This window comes from Cebus imitator, unplaced genomic scaffold, assembly GCF_001604975.1.
Source record: "Cebus imitator isolate Cc_AM_T3 unplaced genomic scaffold, Cebus_imitator-1.0 Scaffold283, whole genome shotgun sequence".
NCBI classification, from domain to species: Eukaryota; Metazoa; Chordata; class Mammalia; order Primates; family Cebidae; genus Cebus; species Cebus imitator.
Window position 1 is genome coordinate 3092106 of NW_016107598.1, and position 20061 is coordinate 3112166.

At 35.3% G+C, this 20061-nt stretch overlaps 1 pseudogene; it reads left to right on the forward strand.

The window, feature by feature from the left end:
• The first annotated feature begins 8500 nt into the window (after positions 1 to 8500).
• The window catches only part of LOC108284795, a 40906-nt pseudogene continuing 29345 nt past the window's right edge, over positions 8501 to 20061 (forward strand).

Genomic DNA, 20061 nt, shown 5'->3' on the forward strand with positions numbered 1-20061 from the left:
ATATTTGATCACCCACTAGAAAGCAAACTTTATGTAGTCAGAATCTTTCTGTCTTATGCTGGAATAATAGTTGACACATAGTTGGCACTTACAGATATTATTGAGGTTAACAATGAATGAATGAGCTCCACTTCTAAACAAGTAGTAAGCTCTAGTCAATATGATCTACTCATTCTACACCCCACATTTTTTTCACACTTTTGTTCTCCTTTACCTTTGTTCATGTATTGCACACTTACAGGAATAATCAGTGTCTACGCTTAGTAACTTTTTAGCAATCGCTGACACCTGATTTCAAATGCTATCACAATTTTTCAGGTTTCTTATATGTCCCCAATTAGATGCTTTTCTTCTTCGAATTTTTATAATTGTATTGTTCTATTTTGTGAGGCATAAATCCATTTATCTTTGGCATACAAACATTTTTATTTGTAAGAATTGCACATTTGTTGAGATCGGAGCTTACAAAACTAAGCAATAGCTGTGTTTGCATGGCATACGGTAGGTGCTTCAATAGCTATTGACCATAATACGTAGAAAATTATATTTAAGGCTTTCAATAAAGTAAATGTACAAATCAGTGTGTCTTGTACACCTTCTTATGTAATTGCTACATAAATGTACTGTGATATGATCTCTTGAAAAATCATGTGACCTATTTGACTATATTTCATCTGCTGTGTTTAAATTTTTAGCATCGTAATGTAGATCACAACGAGACTTTCACTCTGGCTAATCCATGATTTTTAATTCAAAAATAGTCACAAATTCATAGAAAATTAGATTTGGAAGTGGTCTCAGATGGAATATATTTCAGTCTCTCACTTTAGACATGAAGAAATTGAGAAGCTAGAGGTCAACTGAAATAGTATTCAGATGTGAGGACAGTTTTTACCATGCAGGCAAATGACTTCTTTTTTAACAGATGGATGTTGTTGCCCAAGAATTTTGCCTGGGCTGGATTCGAATTCCTGGGCCTAAGTGATCCCTCTTCTTAGCCTTCTGAGTAGCAGGAAATACAGGCATACACCAGTACATCTGGCCAAAAATGGCATTTTTTTCTACCAAGTCTTTGAAAATATATCACCCAATGCAGATGTAAAGTGTGTCACAGATATGTCTGAGGTATGTGAGACATTTAGAAGAGTAGATTGCACATCAGAAAATTGCATATGCTGATTTATCCATGTAATTCGTACTGTGTTATCTAGATTAATGAAACTTTCATTTACACATACAACCAATCAACAAACTGGGGACTTATTTCTCCTCCCTTTTTCCCCATTCTGCATTGCATTGATCACCAGGTCCACCAGTTGTATTTTAAAAATATTTCTTTGAGCCAAGTATGATGGCTAATACCTTTAATCCAGCACTTTGGGAGGCCAAGGCGGATCACGTACGGTCAGGAATTCAAGACCAGGTTGGCCAACATGGTGAAGTCTCACCTCTATAAAGACGCAGAGATTAGCCAGATGTGGTGGCAGATGCCTGTAATCCCAGCTACTATGGGGGGATGATGCAGGAGAATTGAAATTGATTGAACCTAGGAGGCAGAGGTTTCAGTGAGATCAGATCGTGCCACTGCAATCCAGCCTGGGTGAAAGAGCAAGACCCTGTCTCAAATAAATAAATAAATAAATTTAATTAAATTAAAATATCTCTCTAAAACACACCTGCCTTTTTGTTCTATTACCACTACCCTTCTTGAAGACCTTATCATTTATTACATGTAATACTGTAGCAATTACCTATTTTGCTTGTGCTTCTAATCATTACCCTCACATCTATCCTCCATGCAGCCTCTAGTGGCCTAGCTTACTGCTTAAAAACCTTTACTCATGCTTCAAATGCCAGCAGAATAAAATGAAAGTTTCTTAACCCCTTTCCTAAGTTGGACAATTTATCTTTGAACTAATTGTTACCTCTGTTTATGTCGATTCACTGCTCCATCTTCTCATCAACTGTCCAGTTTTTCTTTCGGAATTAGACAGATTTGGGTGTGAATACTAGATTTGTGGCCTACTTTGGGCTAGCACTTATTAAAATGGGATAATATAACATTGTTTCTGTAACGTTGATTTGAGAGACTATGTAACAAGCATTGTGACTGTTATGTAGACTGTATGTCAAATAATACATAAATAAAAATGTTAAAAACATTTTTATTAGAACATTTTTATTTATGTATTATTTCTGTAGTAATAATGTTAAAAACATTTTTATTCTAACATTTTTATTTATGTATTTTTTTGTAATTAAAATTCATATTATGCAATAACAAAAGTTACATTTTGGGGGTAAATTTCCATGCTTGAAAAAGCTGAGCAATAAAGAATAGACAGAATTAAAGTGTAAATTAAGATATATGGATTTTTATAATTTAGAGGTTTGAGAATACTAGATTTGAATAGGGATCTTAATGATCTGTCAAAAATGCTTAGGTCCAAATAAACTAAATAATGCCATTGTGATTTTTTGGGGGGGAAGTCATTTGGCATTTGCTTGCTTAATTATAATTGACATTAATTGCTTTATTATATAGTGAATGATAGGGTGAGAATCTAATGTTAGAGGCACTAAATCAAATATCAGGGAAAATAAAACACACAAATAATAACTAAACATTTGAACTAGTTAAATATTCAATCCTGAGACAGTTATAGGTTTTCATCGTTTGACCCATTCCAGTTTGAGTTCTCATAGCATATCAGAAGTACTTTCACTACGGAATTTATTGAAAACTACAGTATTTGTATACAAATTTGTCATTCCTACAAAATTGTAAATTTCCAGAAGGAGGAAATAGAACATATTAAGATCATCTTTGATGCTCAGAAGGCACAGAATGCCTCATCATATTAGATGCTTTATAAATACTGAAAAATAAATGAACAAATATATAGATCATCTTGATTTACGTGCATATTTTATAGTTACTAACTTAACTGTAAACTTTTGTAGAAAATTCACTAGCAACAACATGAAACCATTCCTTTTGAGTTTTTGCATGTCTATAAAAAAATGGAAATGCAACTTTCTGATGTGTAATCTGCTCTTCCAAATAGTAGGTATGATTTCATGTCACACATATCTCAAAATGTTTATGCGACACATTTTATATCTGCATTGAGTGAAATGTTTGCAAAGACTTAGTAGAAAAACTGCCATTCTTGGCCAGGTGTAATGGCGCATGCCTGTAGTCCCTGCTACTCAGAACGCTGAGAAGAGGGATCACTTAGGCCCAGGAATTTGAGTCCAGGCCAGGCAACACTGTGAGACCCTTCATCTCTTAAAAAAGAAATTCATTTGCCTGTAGGGTAAAAAGCATTCTCACCTCTGCAAACTATTTCAGTTTACCTCTTGCTTCTCAGTTTCTTTGTTTATAAAATGAGAAATTGAAATACATTCTGTCTGAGAGCCCTTCCAAATCTATTTTTCTATGAATTTGTGATTATTTTTGAATTCTAAATCATGGATTAGCCAGAATCAAAGTCTGGTTATGACCTACATATGGTGCTAAAAAATCTAAACCCAGCAGATGAAATATAGTCAACTATATCAGATGATTTCAAGAGATCATATTGCAGTACATTTATATTGTAATTACATATTAAAGCGTGCATATATATATATACAAACACAAGACACACTGATTAGTATATTTACTTTATTGAAAGCCTTAAATATAATTTCTATGTATTATGGTCAATAGTTACAGAAGCACCTACCACGTGCAATGTACACACAGGGCCTCAGAAAGTCTTATAACTGAGCTTGTTACAAGGTTTCTGGTTTTTTTTTTAATGTATTTTCAAATTTATTTATTTTAATAGAGATGGAACCTCACAATATTTCCCAGGCTGGTCATCAAACTCTTGGCCTCTAGTGATTCCTTGGCCTTGGTTTTCCTAAAATGCTGGGATTATAGGCATGAGCCACAATTCCCAGCCTAGCCTCTATTTGCTAGAACTTTGGAGGAGAGGAAAAAAAAACTTAGCCCACGCTAAACTGGGGGCAAAGGACATGTTTTGAGGTAATATTTAGGCTACATTTCAAGTTCTTTCACTTTTTATACATATGAGTTAAAAGGCATAGAAAAATGTTTTCATTTAGAGCACTGCTAAAAATATTAGATGGCATCAGGTAATCATGAATTATTGCTAAAAAGTTTGTCAGAGCAAGGTGACAGAGCAGAACTATCACTATCTTGGACAAGCACTGTCGTTTGAAAGTTCTTTTTGATCAAAAACTGCGTAAACCCAAAAGACATCAGCCTAATGGTGAAGGTCAGCATGACCATAAACCACAAATGACATCTCCAACCAGAAATCTTCCAAACCCATCCTTAACCAGAGATCTGCCAGTTCTGAGATAACCTCTCCTCTGGCCAGAGAAATGTCAACCCCAAGATAACCTCTCCTCTGACCAGAGACATTCCAACCCTGCCATAAACTTTTCCCCTACACAGAAAAATTCCAAGCTCTATTATCAGTAAATATTGCTGGGGTCCATCTGGCAGACTCCAGCTGCACGATAGATGAATAATGTACTCAGACACTGATATTCAGTGAAAGAGCAGACCAAGGGGCCAGGCCACTGGCCAAAAGTGGTGTAGCACTTGCAGTGGCCCTGACTAGCTGGCCTCGTCAGCATTTATTCAACACACAATAAATGACAAAGGCTTTGAGTCAACACCGCTAGAGGATAATTAACCTGGTCACCCTCTGCTGAAAGAGCCATCCTGCCTGGGAATGATCAAAGGTTAGTTTTAGGACCACCATGAGTAAACAAGTGATTTAGATAAACTCTCCCACATTCCCTTGTTATTTGCTTTTCTGCTCTTAACTCAAGGTAAAGGGCAATCCTCCTTTATACTGAGGCTATGCAAACCTCCCGGCCTTCCAAGAAGGTTTGTGACTATTTCCTATAACTTTATCTTCATAATTACTCTTAAAACTCTTCCCATCACCCTGACTGAACCCCTACAAAATACTCTTGGTCTGTGAGAAAGAGGACTCCTGACAGAAATTGGCCAGAAACCCTTCTAGATTTATTCCTTCAAAATAAACCTGTCTGACTGTTGAGCCACCTTTCATGTTTCTTTCCTCTTTCTTTAACCCTTAGCAAGGTATTCATTATCTCTCCAAGATTTCACTTACCTCAGACTTGTTTTTTAACTTTGTCCTTTTGTCATTAATTTGTTTGCTAGACCCTGCCCCAACCCAATGAACATTTTCTCTCACACTTGTGGTCTGTTATGGATAATTCAGATAGAATAATTCACTGGTCCATCTATAATTTAAAGGAGGGAAGTATTGATTAGGCCGCCCTTGATTTTATAGTTAAGAAGATCCATTCAGTTACAGAACTTAAGTTCCCACTGCGATGAATTGATGGTATTCCCAGACCAAACTGAGGTTTGGACTGCTTATTCTTATGGTCCAATAAGGAGATACATATAAACTTGGAGAGAAATAGTTTTTATTCAGGTAACCAGTTATAGGGAGAAGGCCTGGAAATTATTGCCAGACCAACTCAAAACCTCAGTTTTTCCAGAGCTTATACACTTTCTAAGCTGTATGTCTACATGTAAGTGTGCATTGATCTAAAGAGATAAGTGACTAACTTCTTTTAATCTATGTCCAAGATCTGAATCCTGAAGACTTTCCTCTGCAGGCTCAGTAAATTTATTTAATCTAAATGGGTCCTGGTGCTGGGGGCGATTACCCTTACCTTGTTAAGTAAGGGTAATCATCAAGGTTTGGGGAGTTCCTTCAGACCCCCAGTAAACTTGTTTGTGGAGGCCTAGGAGTTTCTTCAGAACCCCAGTAAAGCTTTTTTAATCTTAAATGAGTCCTGTTAAGAATTCTTTTGCTATCTTCTCATGCTTCAAGGTCAAGGAAAGACCGAGGCAAAACTCTTGGTGGGCTTTTGTTACATTCCAACCTTTGTATAAGGACATTGGGTCTATCAGCTTTTAACATCTAAATTAACCATTTAGTGCTGAAGCAGTTGTTATGGAGGCCTGTGTTAGAAAGACCTTCCTGCCACAATGGCACTGCAATTAAGATACTTTTCTCTGTTTTGGTACCAGTACCATGCTGTTTTGATTACTGTAGCCTTGCAGTAGAGTTTGAAGTCAGGTAGTGTGATGCCTCCAGCTTTGTTCCTTTTGTTCAGAATTGACTTGGCTATGTGGGCTCTCTTTTAGTTCCATATGAAGTTTAAGGTGGGTTTTTCCAGTTCTGTGAAGAAGGTCATTGGTAGCTTGATGGGAATAGCATTGAATCTACAAATTATTTTGGGCAGTATGGCCATTTTCACAATATTGATTCTTCCTAATCATGAGCATGGAATGTTTCTCCATCTGTTTGTGTCCTCTCTTATTTCACTGAGCAGTGGGTTGTAGTTATTCTTGAAGAAGTCCTTTATATTCTTTGTTAGTTGTATTCCTATGTATTTTACTCTCTTTGTAGCAATTGTGAATGGCAGTTCATTCTTGATTTGGCTCTCTTTAAGTCTATTATTGGTGTATAGGAATGTTTGTGATTTTTGCATATTGGTTTTGTATCCTGAGACTTTGCTGAAGCTGCTTATCAGTTTCAGGAGATTTTGGGCTTAGACGATGGGGTCTTCTAAATATACAATCATGTCATCTGCAAATAGAGACAATTTGACTTCCTCCTTTCCTAACTGAATACCCTTTATTTCTTTTTTTTTTTGCCTGATTGCTCTTGCTAGAACTTCCGATACCATATTGAATAGGAGTGGTGAGAGAGGGCATCCTTGTCTAGTGCCAGATTTCAGAGGGAATGTTTCCAGTTTTTGCCCAATCAGTATAGACCAATGGAACAGAACAGAGGCCTTGGAGGCAATGCTGCACATCTACAACCATCTGATCTTTGACAAACCTCAAAAAAACAAGCAATGTGGAAAGATTCCCTATTTAATAAATGGTGTTGGGAAAACTGGCTAGCCATGAGAAGAAAGCAGAATCTGGACCCCTTCCTGACACCTTACACTAATATTTAATCCAGATGGATTAAACACGTAAACATTACACCTGACAACATAAAAACTCTAGAAGAAAATCTAGGCAAAACCTTGCCCATAGGCATAGGCAAGGACTTCATGACTAAAACACTAAAAGCAATGGCAATAAAAGCCAAAATACACAAATGGGACCTAATTAAACTTCAGAGCTTCTGCACAGCAAAAGAAACAATCATTAGAGTGAATCAGCAACCAAAAGAATGGGAAAAAATTTTTGCAATCTACCCATCTGACAAAGGGCTAATATCCAGAATCTACAAAGAACTAAAACAGATTTACAAGGAAAAAATGAACAAGCCCATTCAAAAGTGGGCAAAGGATATGAACAGACATTTTTCAAAAGACATATGTGAGGCCAACAAACATATGAAAAAATGCTCATTATCACTGGTCATTAGAGAAATGCAGATCAAAACTACATTGAGATACCATCTCATGCCAGTTAGAAAGACAATCATTAAAAAATCTGGAGACAACAGATGCTGGAGAGGATGTGGAGAAATAGGAACACTTTTACACTGTTGATGGGAGTGTAAATTAATTCAACCATTGTGTAAGACAGTGTGGCAATTCCTCAAGGACCTAGAAATAGAAATCCCATTTGTACCAGCAATCCCATTACTGGGTATATATCCAAAGGATTATAAATCATTCTACTATAAGGACATATGCACACCAATGTTCATTGCAGCACCGTTTACAATAGCAAAAACTTGGAACCAACCCAAATGCCCATCGGCGATAGACTGGACAGGGAAAATGTGGCACATATACACCATAGAATACTACGCAGCCATAAAAAATGATGAATTCGTATCCTTTGCAGGGACATGGATGAACCTGGAAACCATCACTGTCAGAAAACTGACACAAGAACAGAAAATCAAAAACTGCATGTTCTCAATCATAGGCGGGTGTTGAACAATCAGAACACATGGACACAACGAGGGAAGCATCACACACTGACTTCTGTGGGGGGGAACTAGGGGAGGGGCAGTGGGGTGTGGGCAGTTGGGGAGGGATAAGATGGGGAGAAATGCCAGATATAAGTGATGGGGAGGAAGGCAGCAAACCACATTGCCATGTATGTACCTGTGCAACAATCCTGCATGTTCTTCACATGCACCCCAAGACCTAAAACGCAATAAAAAAAACCAAAAAAAACCATATATATATATATATATATATATATATAAAGACACTTTTCTCCTGACTCTAAAATTCAGTAAATTTATTGTGTATCCCAGAAAATTTTGCCTGAGGAAATGCTATAAAAGCATTTTCACCAATAAAAATGCTAGCTTTATGTAATAAATGAATAGCACAAAAAATATAGTATTAAAATTTAATACTGCTGGATCTAGAGTAATAATACTATTAAAATATTAAACTATTGTTTGATTTGCTTGATACTACACTTTGGTCAAAGTCTAGTTTTGTCAAAATGGACAATGAGCAGAGTGTCTTCAGAAGGGAGTTAGTGAACGTTTCGGGGATTCCTCTTTTCTGGAGCATTGCTGAAGAGTGGTTTCAAGTAGAATAATTTGAGGCCTGATCAGATGATATTCTGATCTTTACCTGTCCCAAATCTGGTAAAACATGTTCATTTTATTTTTACTCAATGATTTGATAGTGATCCATATGTGTAAACCCACTGACCTGCAGATTATTAAGTCTAACCTGAAATTATCAAACGTTTTTTGAGAAAACCCTCTGGTGGTTGCTGGGAGAGTTATGTCTTAAATTATACTAATTTACTTTCTATTCTGAAAGGCTAGAAACTAAATAGAGAATACATCTGAGAAAAAAATTAATAGTTTTCTTTTCTTTTTAAATTCAAATGCAAATTATTAAAACTATATATTGATGTGATTTAGATACATTAGAATATATATATTCATATATATATATACACACACACACATATATGACATATTAGAATATATATCTTCTATACATTTTGACATTTAAATACAGTATTTTGTTTATACATTTAAACAACTGCTGACTTCAGTATACAATCTTATGAAAACTTAAGATGATTCACTAAGAGTCAACAATTTTTATTTCTCCATATCCACCATGACAAAATCTTCTGATTTACCCAGTGATAGTCGTACAGAGAAATATAACAGATGAGGCTCTCTCTAGCCTTTTGTTCTGTTAAATTACTTGAACTTATAATTAATGAACTATTTCATAATTACCAAACTCTCTAAAGTCAACTTCTCTTAATATTTCTATTTCATTTCTTAAAGAAATACATTTTTATTAAATATATTGAGTACTAATTATTTTATATTAGGTATATCAAAATTATTTAAAGTAATGTGTAACAAGTCTCAGGAAGAAAGCCCTGAATTTGAGGGATGTTAATCTGCCAAAATTAAAAACCTGTACGAGAACAAAGAGCTTCTGCTAGGAAATAAACAAATGTACAATACAGACTTCTATACATGTAAAAAACAAGCTTGATTTGATAAAGCATCTTTATTTTCTTACTACTTTACATTGCTTTCTGAGTAGTTAAAACCCAAATTGTTTAAGACCAAAACCACATTTCATTTCATTGTTGAAAGGAGTGTTTAGAGAGGGAAGGCAGTCACCGAGAATGTTTATGCCCTTTTATTTTTGCTATTTTGGGATATATTCAAAAGAAGAAAACCATTAAGATAACTTTTAAAGATACCATTATACAAATAGCTCATCTACAAAGATGCTCATTGAAGCTGAACTTTTTCTAATATAGTACGGGCTAAATGGCTACATATGGGTTATTTTTAATTTTAATTTTCTTTTTCTCTGTGAATTCTCCAGAGAAGTATACATAGAGTTTGACATTCTTTTTGATAAGTTGTCATTGTTGTTCCCTTTACACACTATTGTCAACATGTCTTAAAGTTTTAAAATTAGTAATATAAAAGTGCCTTATTAATTTTATTAAAACAGATACAAGTTAACGTCTCCTTAGACGGGCTAAACCATGCGCTCTTTTTTTCTCCCAAAGTCTACAAACTTTTCCATTACAAAACATACAAAATTGCTAAATTGTTAGTTATTTCAATCAGACTTCAAGGGCCATAATTTAAACCACTCCCTAATAAGAGACAAAATGTGTTACATTGTACTTTGAAATTTAGGTCTCTCTCTCTTTCTCTCTCTCTCTTTCTCTCTGTCTTTTAATTCATGAATCATTGCTTAAGCCTAAACCAGATCAAGCAGCAAAATGTTCAAGTTTGGTACTGATTTGGCTCTTCTGTTTTTTTAGTGCGAAATCTGTCTGTGATAGGATTGAGGAGATTGCCTAGTACAGGTACTCATGATTTAGGGAGAAGAAGAAGAAAGAGTTGACCACAAGCAAAGATCATAAAGGGGGCCTAATATGCTCTAGTATCTGGGTCTAATCCAAATATGTATCCACATATAGATCGTGCTTTAAAAATGCTGCTGTGTGAATGGCTTAATCAAATGATTAACGAATTAACTTAATATTTTAGTTACTGCCTCCTATTATTTAATTTATCATTATATCTTCAGTAAGGTTGAAGAAAATGGGAACAGTTAAGGAGACAGCTATTTCCTATGTCTTATAATTCTTTTTTTGGCAATGTCTCAATAACCTGATTGTTGAATGTACAATTAAGTACACCATAGGCACATATGATTTAGATACATTTCTCAAATGACTGGTGAGATACAATATCATAATGGTCTGAGTAGCTTGATCCACTCTACTCAATTAGAATCTATTGTCTTTTGTTTGTGAGTGGCACACTGGTCATTGCATGGAAAATTGCCAAGTTCTTTTTCTTTTCCTTCTTCACCATTTCACCAAATCTAGAGCATTTTTACCTGAAATGCAATTCAATTCCAATAAACTTTTTGATATTAATAGGAAATTTACAATTGATAGACTCATTGAAGTTGGCTATTCCTCCACCCGTTTTACCCAGGAGAGTGTGTTATCATTACTTAGGACCTGTTTAACACTTTCTATTTTATTTTGGGTCTTATTTGTATGATATTTTAATCAGATTTTACACACAAAACATCTGTACATGTTCAAGATAAATAAGAGCTTGGGCAACATAATGAGTTGCCCCAAAAAATTTAAAATTTACCTGGGAGTGATGGTGCACAACTGTAGTCTCAACTACTCAGAAGGCTGAGATGGGAGAATTGCTTGAGACCAGGAGGCTGAGGCTACAGTGAGCCATGATTGTGACACTGCACTGCAGCCTGGGCAACAGAGTAAGATTCTATCTCAAAAAACAAAAATAGAAACAAAAGATAGATAAGGATTGTTCCTAGGAAAGAGGAGAAGAGAGAACGGAAGTAGAAATAAAGAGCACATTTTTGTTTTAGATATTGTTACACATCTTCTCTACGTCCATTGATTCTCTTATATTCTTTTTGACAGAAAAGTTGAGAGTTTTGTTAATTTTTTCTTCCCTTAGGGACAACATGGATCAGTGAAATATTGGATTTGATCTTTAACAATGGGGATGCAGAGAAATGTAAATGGGATGCAATATACAAGTGAGTGTCTTTCATGGAACTTATAATTCCTGGACTCACAAATATTATTTTTAATGTTTCTTTTCACTATAGGAGTAAATTCTCCTATCTTTTTATGATGCCTGGAGAGTAATGATAGAAAATGATATAGAGCCAGCTTGGACAACTGAATCATAAGCATCTATAATGGACGAGTCAGAATCTGACTATGCCAATAAGCATATTATACTCTTTCTCCATCCAAGGGTAGTATATGCATGAGAAGATTTTAATGCATGTAGCATGTTTTCTTTAAAAGACAGGTGGAAGTTTTCAATGTTTAAATATTAAGTGATTATTATATAGACAAACTTCAATGTTTGATTCAGTATCAAATCATATATACTATAAGTTATTTCATATTTACAAACTCAAGGAAAAGAGTCACAGATATATGGTCTTGCATTATTAAATTAAAAAAAAATAGCCATCAGATTTATGGCCTAGTTCAATGTTAGAATTCAAATATGGGAGACATGGAAAGGGATTTTGAAATCCTCTAGTGCAATTTTCTCATATTGTAAATGAGAAACAGAAGAATATAAATGAAGAAAAATTCTAGATGTTATGACCCTTGACCTGTAGCTTTTTCTGCCTCATGAAGGTGTTAGATCTGAGGATATTATAGGCACTTATGAAGATAATAGTCTTATGTTACTCACAGGCAAAAAAAAAATAGCCTTACCAGAGTTTATTATTTTTTATCTCAGTGTAGATTTGAAGAATATATAAAGCCATATAGCCATTTAACCCATATATTGGGGTTTAGAAAGTCTTAGATTATAGTGTAAATCACATTTATAATTCCACATTTATATGGTAATTTGTTTTTTTTTTTTTTGTGATTGTAGGTATTGAGCAGTTGAAAAACACACAGTCTCCTCGATTAGTGAAAACACACCTGCCTGTTCAACTTCTCCCTTCTTCATTTTGGAAGAATACCTGTAAGGTAGAAAATTTTAAAGAGAAATAATTCTTATTTGTGTTGTAATGTTTTTTTTTTTAACAATTATGCAGAAACACAAGGTAAGGGCTTGCAACCTTTAGACAAGTTATTGCAAAATAATGTGACTTCTATATCCCACAGATCAAAGTAACACCAGTGGACACCAATGTTGTAGCTAGGGGTTACACTCAATGCCCAAGCACTGAGAACCTGTCTACTTTTCTCAGATATGCCTGTCATCCTCTAAATCCTTTGACTTTTGTTAGCTGCTTTTAGACAGCAGATAATCAAATAACTCCTGAACTGCTTCTTCATCATTTAGCCTAATTGTAGTTTACAATATAAATTTATAATTGGGTACAGGTTATAAATTGCATATGATTATATATTAAAAATTTATTTTTAATTTTTAAAGTAAAATTTTAATTCAAGTGTAATATTTAGATGGAAAAGCCCATAAATCCTATGTATGAATCTTGATGAATTTTAACAATGTGAGTGTACCCATGAAATCAGCACACAGATACAAAATAGAATATTACTAGCACCCAGAAGCTCTGTTCCTGCATACTTCTAGTCAGTGTCCCTTATATTCAAAGATAATCACTATCCTGAATGTTTTCATAAATTACTTTGCCTTTTTTGTCTGTAATTATAAAGTATATACTCTCGAATATTTGGCCTCTTCCATTCAACATAATATTTGTGAGATCTATCACTGTCATGCTTGCTCTTTTATTTTTGTTTTGTTTTCTTTGATGAAGCCTGTCGGATCCCAAGATCAGAGCAAAAGCTGCTAGTTAGATATGCAAAATCTTAGGCCCTATTCCAGACCTACTGAGTCAAAGATTATGGAGATGGGATTCAGAAATGTGAGTTTTAACAAGACCTCCATGTGAATTTGATTCATTATAACATTTGAAAATCTATGATTGACTGAAAGCATTCCATTATGTGTATGTGAATATTCCACAACTTACTTGTCCATGTGTATTAGTCTGTTTTCATGCTGCTGATAAAGACATACCACAGACCGGGTAATTTACAAAGAAAAAATGGTTTAATGGACTCATAGTTCCACGTGACTAGGGATGCCTCATGATTATCACAGAAGGTAAAAGACACATCATACATGGTGGTAGACAAGAGAGAATGAGAGAGCTTGTGTAGGGAATCTCCCCTTTATAAAACCATTAGGTCTTGTGAGACTTAGTCACTATCATGCAAACAGCACGGAAAAGACATGACCCCATGATTCAATTACCTCCCACTGGGTATCTCCCACAGCATGTGAGAATTATAGGAGCTACAATTCAAGATAAGCTTTGGCTGGGGACACCCTCCCCAAAGTCTATCATATCATTCTGTGTCTACCCCTCCCAAATCTCATGTACTCACATTTCAAAATCAATCATGCCTTCCTAACAGTTCCCCAAAGTCTTAACTCATTTCAGTATTAACTTAAAATACACAGTCTAAAGTCTGATCTGAAACAAGGAAAGTTCCTTTCACCTATGAGCCTGTAAAATCAAAACTAAGTTAGTTACTTCTTAGAATGGGAGTACAGGCATTGGGTAACTATAGCCATCCCAAATGGGAGAAATTGACCAAACAAAGGGGCTACAGGCCCCATTCAAGTTCAAAATTTAGTGGGACAGTCAAATATTACAGCTCCAAAACGACCTCCTTTGATTTTATGTCACATATCCAAGTCATGGTGATGCAAGAGGTGGGATCCCATGGTCTTGGGCATCTCTGTTTCTGTGAGTTGGCAGGGTGGAGCCTCCCTCTCAGTTGCTTTCATGGTCTGGTTTTGAGTGTCTGTGGCTCTTCCAAGTACACAGTGCAAGCTGTCAGTGGATCTATCATTCTGGAGGATGGGTCTGGAGGATGGTGGCCCTCTTCTCACAGTTCCACTAGGCAGTGCTCCAGTGGGGACTCAGTGTGGGCACTTACATGCCACATTTCTCTTTCACACTGCTCTAGCAGAGGTTCTTCATGAAGGCCCTGCCCCTGAAACAAACTTATTCCTGGACATCCAGGCATTCCCTACATTTTCTGAAATCAAAGCAAAGGTTCCCAAACCTCAATTCTTGACTTCTGTGCTTCTACAGGCTCAACACCACATGGAAGCTATCAAAGCTTGGGGATTGCACCCACTGAAGCTAGAGCCCAAGCTGTACCTTGATTCCTTTAGCCATGGCCAGAGCAGCTGGGATGCAGGGCATCAAATCCCAAGGCTGCACACAGTAGGGGGTGCTGAGCCTGGCTGATGAAACCATTTTTTCTTCCTAGGCCTCTGGACCTGTGATGGGAGGGGCTGCCACAAAGGTCTCTATAACATGCCCTGGAGATGTTTTTCCCATTGTCTTGGTGATTAACGTTTGGCTCCTCATTATGTATGCAAATTTCTGCCACTGGCTGAATTTCTCTTTAGAAAATGTGTTTTTCTTTTTTCTATTGCATCATCAGGCTGCAAATTTTTCTTTTATTCTCTATTTTGCTTTTAAAACTTAATGTGCCCTAGTCACCTCTTGAATGCTTTGTTGCTTAGAAATTTCTTCCCCCAGATACACTAAATCATCTTTCCCAAGTTCAAAGTTACAAATCTCTAGGGCAGAGGCAAAATGCTGCCAGTCTCTTTGTTAAAAGGTAGGAAGCATCACCTTTACTCCAGTTCCCAGTAAGTTCTCATCTTCATCTGAGACCACCTCAGCCAGGATTTCATAGTCTATATCATTATCAGCATTTTCGTCAACACCATTCAACCACGCTCTAGGAGATTCCAAACTTTTTCATTTTCCTGTCTTCCTCTGAGCCCTCCAAACTTTTCTAACTTCTGCCTCTTATCTAGTTCCAAAGTTGCCTCCACATTTTTGGGTATCTTCACAGCAATACCCCACTCTACTGGTACCAATTTACTGTATTAATCTGCTTTCTCACTGCTCATAAAGACATATGCAGGACTGGGTAATTTATAAGGAAAAAGGGCTTTAATGGACTCACAGCTCCATGTGATTGGAGAGGCCTCACAATCATGTCAGAAGGTGAAAGATACATCTTACATGGTGCCAGACAAGAGACAATGAGAAAGCTTGTATAGGAAAACTCCCATTTATAAAACCATCATATCTTGTGAGATGTATTCACTATCATGAGAACAGCACAGGAAAGACCCATTCCCATAATTCAATTACCCCCAATCAGGTCCCTCCCACAACATGTGGGAATTATGGGAGCTACAATTCAAGATGAGATTTGGGTAAGGACACAGCCCAAACCATATCATCATGGTACTATTGATGTGAAGTTGGATTGTTCCCAGTTTTCAGTAATTAAAACAGTGTTGCTATTCTCATTTTTATACAAGCCTTTTATTTCATATATACTTACAGATTTCTGTTGGTTATATATTTTGGGATAAAACTGCTGGATCTTAGGTTATGCGTTTATCAAACAGGCAATATTTTCAATTTCTTTTCAAAGCATATGCACTAGTTTTCACTTTGATCAGCATTGTGTAACATTTGAAGTTATGCCACAACCTGACCAACATAGAATATAGCTATATTTAATTGTAGTTATATTAGTAAATGTCTGGTGGCACCATGCTGTTGCTTCACTTTGTATTTCCCTAATGAATTATTAGATGAAGCCCTTTTACATGGCTTATTGACCATTCAGATGGCTTTTTTGAGATACCAGTTTAAGTCTTTTGCCTCTTTTCCTGCAGGGAGGGGCTCCCTTCATTTTATTTTTAAGGAAGAAATTCTCTATATATTCTGAATGCAAATCCTTTGATGAGATGACTCTATTTCTTTATATTTTAACTTACTGTTTTATTTTTTATTTTCACTTTTCTTTTTGTGACCAATATATAAGTTTTTTTCTTTATGGTTAGGGATTTTTATTCGTTTTAAAAAATGCTTACCCAAAATCATGAAGATATTCTCCATTCTGTTTATTTCTAGGGGCATTATTCTTTCAGTTATACATTTAGAGCCAAATATCTGTTTAATATTTATAAGTAGTGATGGTCTTTTTAAAAAAATGTCTGACAAAATAGTAATTATCTGTCTCTCTCTTTCTCCCTCACACACACGCACATACCCACATTATTTTCCAAATGCTTTCTGCTAGTGTAAAAGAAAAAAATCTGAGACAAGTTAAATTTAACAGATTTTAATTGAGCAGAAAAAAATTTGTGAACCAGATAGAATTTGGGATCAAAAGCTGTTCAAAGGCTCTGCCCCACAAAGTGAGCAGACAATTTTGCAGCTAAAACAATGGAAATGGGATACAGAAACAGCTTAATAGGCTGCAGTTTGGGACTTGTCTTATCTGGTGATAGTTTGTAGCTTTCAGCCTATGATTGGCTAACATTTGACTGCTACGTTTGATTGAAACTCAACAGCTTGTTAGGAGAGTATACACTCAGGTTAGGTTGCAGTGTATGCATTAAGTGAGGTTACAGTTTGCTATGTATGGAAGCAGCTTTAGTTCAAGCTTAGTTCAATTTCACAGTAACATATAGACATAAAAGTAATATTTATACATGATACTTTCTTCTAAAAGCTTGTTAAACTTATTTAACAGATTTAGTAGCTTTTTTATAAATTCCATTTAATTTTTTATATATATGATCCTGCTGACAGCAAATAAACATATTCTCACTTTCTTTTGCCTAATCCGGGTACATTTCCCTTCTTTTTCTTGCCTTAATAAACTGGATAGGACCTCTACTATAATGTTAAATAGGAGCAGTGAGGGCAGACATCTTGTCTTGCTCTTGATCTTAGGAAAAGTGCATTCAGTATTTCACTGTAAAGTATGATGGTATTATTTGTTATTTTAATTAATTAATTAATTAATTTAATTTTTGAGGTAGAGTATTACTCTGTCACCAGGCTGGAGTGCAATGGTGCAATCCCAGCTCACTCCAACCTCCCCTTCACGGGTTCAAGTGATTCTCCTGCCTCAGCCACCCAAGTAGCTAGGACTACAGGCTAGTGCCACCATGCCCAGTTAATTTTTGCATTTTTAGTAGAGACGGGGTTTCACCCTTTTGGCCAGGATGGTCTTGATCTCTTGACATTGTGATCTGCCCACCTGGGCCTCCCAAAGTTTTGGGATTAAAGGCGTGAACCACCATGCCCATTTTATTTTTGTAGATGCTTTTATTTGGCTGGGGAAATTCTTTTCCTAAGTTTTTATTTGGTATGTATCCTGGATTTAGTCTATGTGTCTATTAAGATCCATTATATGATTTAGCATCATTTTTGTCTTTTAATATGATAAATTACATTAATTGATTTTTATTTTTTTTGAGTTGGAGCCTCGTTCTGTTGCCCAGGCTGGAGTGCAGTGACATGATCTTGGCTCACTGCAACTTCTGTCTCCCAGGTTCAAGCAATACTCCTGTTTCAGCTTCCCTAGTAATGCACACCACCATCTCTGGCTAAGTTTTGTATTCTTTTTAGTAGAGACAGGGTTTCACCATATTGGTCAGTGCTGGGATTACAGGCGTGAGCCACTGCACCCAGTCTGACTTTTTAATTTTAAAACAGCCTGTATGCCTTGAATTTTGTCTAATTATTTTTCTTCATTAAGATCTATCACATGATTTTCTATTATTTTAGTCAATTAATATGATAAATTTTATCAGTTGATTTACAAATATTAAAATGACTTTGCATACCTCATTTTTAGTTATGTGTATTATTATCTTTCTTTATATTCTTTAATTTGGTTATCTAGTTTAAAATTGCACCTTTGATGATGAATGATATTCATCTATAGTTTTATTTTATTGTGATGTCTTTAATAATCGGCTGCAATGGCTTTGATATTAGGGTAATTCTGGTCTCAGGATATGGAAAATGTTTAAGTATTTGCTCTTCTTCAAGTTTTCAGAAGTGCTTGTGTAGAATCATTGTCATTTCATTCTTAAATAATTTATACAATTCACCAGTGAAGCCAGTTGAACTTGAAATTTTCCTTGCCTGAAAGCCTTTTTTTCTTTTTTTGCTACAAAATCACTGTAGTTAACAGAAATAGGAGCATTCTGGTTATGTTCTTTTCCTTAATCTTTTTTTTTTGTGTGTGTGTGTGTGTGTGTGTGTCTTTCAAAAAAAGTGATATATTTTGTTTAAATTGTCGAATTTTTGTAATAAAGTTGTTTGTAATATCCCTTTAATATTTGCAAAACCTGCATAGATATCACCTTTCTCATTCTTCATGTATTTTTCAAAAATTTTTTAGAGATTAAAGTATCACTCTGTCAACCCAGACTGGAGTACTGTGGCACAAACATAACTCACTGCAGCCTCAAACTCCTGAGCTCAAGTGATCCTTCGGCCTCAGCCTCCTGAGTGCCAGAACCACAGGCATGTGTCACCACATATGGCTAATTTTTAAAAAATTTTTTTGTAGAGATGGGGTTTTTCTATGTTGCCCAAGCTGGTCTTGAACCCTTGGCCTCAAGCAAGGACTGAGTCCTTCCGACTCCATCTCACAAAATGCTGGGATTATGGGTGTGAGCCACCCCATGTTCAGCCAACTTTCTCCATAATATTATATCAGTTGCTTGGAGAAGGGTATTGAAATCTGACTTTAAATTCTTTATTTCTCCTTGCAACTCTATCTATTTCAGCTTCTTATAAGCAAAATCAGTCAATAAGCATGTAATTAGTAATTATGTATGGAAATGTTACTATTTATGTACCAAATACTCTGACTGGCATTATAAATACAAACAAAAATAATACATTATCTGCCATATAATTTAATTTTATTTAGTTTCTACAAATATCATCAAGCTTCTTTTGCATGCCAGTCACTTCCCAATACCCTACTGGGCAATAGTTTAAAAAGTCTGTGACCTTTGGCCTATGTAGCTTGTAGTCCTGTGGAATACCTCAAGTTGTGTGAAAAAGATATATTTGAAGAATAATTACCTATCAGTAAGATAAAATAATTACTTATCAGTAAGAAAAATAATTACCTATCAGTAAGATATATTTGAAAATTCGTTACCTATCAGTAAGATAAATTCTTTCTTTCCTACCATTTCTTAATGTATTAGAAAAAGTTCTAATATATTAAGTAAGAAAATATTCTATTTGGCAAAGAAGTCTCATAGAGAAAAACATTGGTCAGCATCCTGAAGAAAGAGTATAGGCATTTTCAAATATACAGGATATTTCACAGAGAGGAAACTGTGTATCCATAGGTTAAGACATGTGAAACAGCAAGAGATGTAGAGATCTACAAATGGTTAAGTACAATGTGTAAAATGTAAAGTGGTGAAAATGCATATGGGAAGTAGACAATCATTAAGTCCTTAAATTTGAGAGAGATGTTTAGAGTACATCTTTACTCTAGCACCTTTAATAGAAAGAAGAAAATAGCTGTTCTTTTTCATTTGAAAACTTGATTATATTTTCATCATTATTATACAAAAAGTTTTATACTTGTAATTATGTGTCACTTTTTTTTTTTAA